The sequence below is a fragment of the Sorex araneus genome, chromosome 1 (genome assembly GCF_027595985.1).
Source record: "Sorex araneus isolate mSorAra2 chromosome 1, mSorAra2.pri, whole genome shotgun sequence".
Lineage (NCBI taxonomy): Eukaryota > Metazoa > Chordata > Mammalia > Eulipotyphla > Soricidae > Sorex > Sorex araneus.
The window spans coordinates 446,620,950-446,624,853 of NC_073302.1; the positions used below are offsets into that span (position 1 = coordinate 446,620,950).

Genomic DNA, 3,904 nt, shown 5'->3' on the forward strand with positions numbered 1-3,904 from the left:
AATTACTCCTGGCAGTGCTTGGGGGGACCATATGGGATGCCGGGGATCGAACCCGGGTCGGCCACGTGCAAGGCAAACGCCCTACCCGCTCTGCTATCGCTCCGCCCCTGGGAGCTTGTTTTTAAGTCTCTGGATGCTGGCCATTGACAGGATTACACAGCGCCAGGGGCAGTCACTGGGTGTGATCACTAGCTACTGGGAGATGGGAAATCTGGACAGAAGAGGACCAGTCCCGATCCGATCAGCCTTGGAAGTCTCAGTCCCGGGTCACACACCTGGGCAGAGAGTCTATTGCCCGTGTGCCTGGCTGTCTTCCCCGGGGTCTCCTCGGAGGAGATGGGCTCCAGCTTCCCTCCCCATCCCAAGCAGAGCTCCCAGTGGCCAAAGACCTCTGGAGCCTAGCCACAGCCATGCTCTAGGCCCCTCTCCACTCATTCAGATGAGCCTCACGCATGAAGAAACCAACAGAGGAACCCAGGTGTGTGGGACCCAGGGCTGAGACTTCCAAGGCTGCTCAGATTGGGACTGGGCCTCCTCCGCCCAGATTTCCCATCTCCCAGTAGCTAGGTGTTCACACTCAGGGACTGCCCCAGGCACCGTGTAATCCTTTCAACGGCCAGCATCCAGAGACTTAAAAGTAAGCTCCCGGAATAGAGTGACACAGAGAGTTTCTTGCCCTTACGCCTGGCTGTCTTCCCCGGGGCCTCCTCAGAGGGTATGGGCTCCAGCTTCCCTCCCCACCCCGAGCAGAGCTCCTGGCGGCCGAAGACCTCCAGAGCCTAGCCACAGCCATGCTCAAGGCCCCTCTCCCCACATTTGGATGAGCCTCACGCATGAAGGAACCGGCAGAATCAGAAATAAATATGGGGGAAACGATTTATTCAATTTCTGACTTTCAGTCTCTGTTCTTGCAGCACCAGCATCTTGCTGCTTTATTGAGAGAAATCAGAATGCCTTATTGTCAGCAGCTAGTTTTTCTTCACTGCGCTTCTTTTTCTTGGCTGTCCAGACTGATTTATATTATTCCTCATGTATTTTTTTACTAGACTGTGTAACTTCTGAAAAAAAGTATACAATTTTTAACTTACATATTTAGAAAATTTCATAGAGAACTGTTGATTAATCCTATGTATCAATCTTATAGTGATTTACACAGAAACATATTAAACTGATTTGGCTCAATTATTTTTTCTTTTCTTTTTCTTTTTTTAATTGAATCACCATGAGGTACAGCTACAAAGCTTTCATGTTTGAGTTTCAGTCATACAATGATTGAATACCCAACCTTCCACCAGTGCACATTTTCTACCACCAATGTCCCCAGTATCCTCTTGCCCCCATCCTAGTCCTCTCCCTGCCTCTATGGCAGACAATTCACCCAAGACTCTCTCTCTACTTTTGGGCATTATGGTTTGCTCGAATTTTCCCACTACCATTCAAACTTGGCTGCCAGGGGCAGGTGCTATATAATTTATTTTCTATTGCTTATTATGAACATCATGAGAGGTTGTGTAGCCGCAAAAGCTGGCATGCACTGCACTTCTGAGATTCTAAACTTGTAAATGGTTGGGGTCTGGAGACATCTCTGTAGGTAGCTAATCCATTTTGAGATTCATTTATGAGTCTCTGTCAAGTCCGTTGCTGTGCTGAGATGATACCCAGAGACAGTGACAGCCAAGTCCCCAAGTAGGTGGGGAGATGGGAAAAGATGGCCCGTCTTCACTGCACCATGTGGCTTGGGGTCTTAGTCTGGAACCCACATACCTGGGTTTTGCTTCTGGAAGCTCATGACCATCAGAGTTTCGTCTGGAGTAGGCGGAGAGGACACATCCGCTCCATCTGAGAAGCCCGGGTGGAATTGGCTTGGTATGGGGTCCAGAGATATCTCTGGTGACTGCTGTCTTCCGGGATTCACTGCTATGTCTCTGGATCAAGGCTGTTGATGCTCTGAGATAGTGCCTGGAGCTCAATTTTATTTTATGATCTAGGTAATCTAGGTAATTTTAATCTTGATCATCTAGGTAATCTTAATCAATTAACGGAATATATTGCATTATAAAAATTTTCCAATATTGAACCACCCTACTGTTTTTGAACTAGATTACAGTGAATAAAGTTGAATGAATTTTTAGTCTAATAATTTTCAGTGATTTTTTTGGTGGGACCTCCCAAGAGCTGCTCAGGAGTCCTAGGTACCTCACTGATGCTTCTGGACTAACTGGGCTGGTGGTTCAGTGCATGCGCTCAAGGATGAGACACTTCCTGGGCTCTCAGTACAGAGGCTGCTCCTGGCCACGGTGGCTTGCTCAGCTCCACAGTCCAGGGCTGCACCCGGCAATGTTTGTGGCACCAGGAACCAAAGTGCTGTACTATCTCCTGGTCCTTAGGGATTTTTTGGGTATCATTATTCAACATGAGACATGTATGCACCTCCTGGTTGGTGAAAACTTGTCTAACTTTGGGGATCAATATTTCACAATTTCACAGAATGTGTGGGATGTCTGCATATTAAAGACAATTTCAGGAAAGAAAACAAATAAAAAAGGGGATGATTGCAAATTCTATCTTCCGAGATGGACCATTTTCATCTCTCCTTCTATTCTTCAGGTCAAGTGCCGTGTAGGTGCAGCACCTGTCGTGGACCATGAGTGACTCTCTGTTGGACAACCGTCAATTCAATACCCTGAGGATTGTCCTTGTTGGGAAAACTGGAAGTGGTAAAAACGCCACAGCCAACACCATCCTTGGGGAAGACAAATTTATTTCAAAGCTGGTTGCCCACTCTGTAACCACGCAATGCCAGAAAGCGTTCCGGGAATGGAAGGGGAGGAACATCCTCGTCGTGGACACCCCGGGGCTCTTTGACACCAACGAAAAGCTGGACACCACCTGCAGGGAGATCAGCAGGTGCATCCTCTTCTCCCCCGGCCCTCACGCCATCATCCTGGTGCTGCAGCTGGGCCGTTACACAGAGGAAGATCAGAAAGTCTTTACCATTGTCAAGGCTCTCTTTGGGGAGTCGGTCACCAGACACATGATTGTCGTGTAGACTCTCAAAGAAGACTTGGGGGACAGAAGCCTACAGGACTTCATAGATGAAGCTGATGTGAGTCTAAAAAACATGGTCAAGGAGTGTGGGGGCCGCTGCTGTGCCTTCAGCAACAGAACAACGAAAGATGAAAAGGAAGCTCAGGTGCAGGAGCTGATGCAGCTGGTAGAGAAAATGATCCTCAACAATGCCTGCTTCACTGATAACATATACAAGGATGTAGAGGAAAGGCTGAAACAGAAGGCAAAGACCTTGATCAAAATTTTTGATAGTCAATTGGAAAATGATATTCAACTAGTAGAAAAAGAATATGTGACTAAGTCACAGAAAGAAAAGGAAGAAAAAATAAAATTTCTAAAAGAGCAACATGCTGCCCGAATAAGAAATATAAGGGAGGAATCTGGGATGAACATACTTGGTGATGTTTTAGAGATGATTAGTAACAGATTTTCAAAATTATTGGCTTTATTTAAGAAGTAATGTAATTTTCAGTTTATCTCCTATAAATTAAAATTAAAATTTTAATTTTAAAATTAAAGTGAGTTTTAAAGTTCACTTTAAAATTAAATATTTTAATTTTTTAAAATTTTAGTGAATTTTAAAATTAAAATTAAGACAGTTCTAAAATTAAAGTGAATTTTCTTTATTGACATGCTTTACTCACTGACCCAATATTAAGTTAATATCTGTAGTAGATTTCTGAGAATAAGGCAACAAAAGGTAATAGACTGTCTGCATCCATCCTGCATCCTTGAACATTCTACCAAATGTGTATTTTACTGAAGATATCAATAAATCTAAAAAAGAAAAAATTTAATTCTCCCAAACACAACAAGACTTTTAAAATCTTATTTT

The 3,904-nt window shown here is 44.4% G+C and overlaps 1 pseudogene; it reads left to right on the forward strand.

Annotated features, from left to right (window-relative positions):
* The first annotated feature begins 2,644 nt into the window (after positions 1-2,644).
* On the forward strand, positions 2,645-3,529 carry LOC129403241 (GTPase IMAP family member 7-like; annotated as a pseudogene).
* The last annotated feature ends 375 nt before the right edge of the window (positions 3,530-3,904 follow it).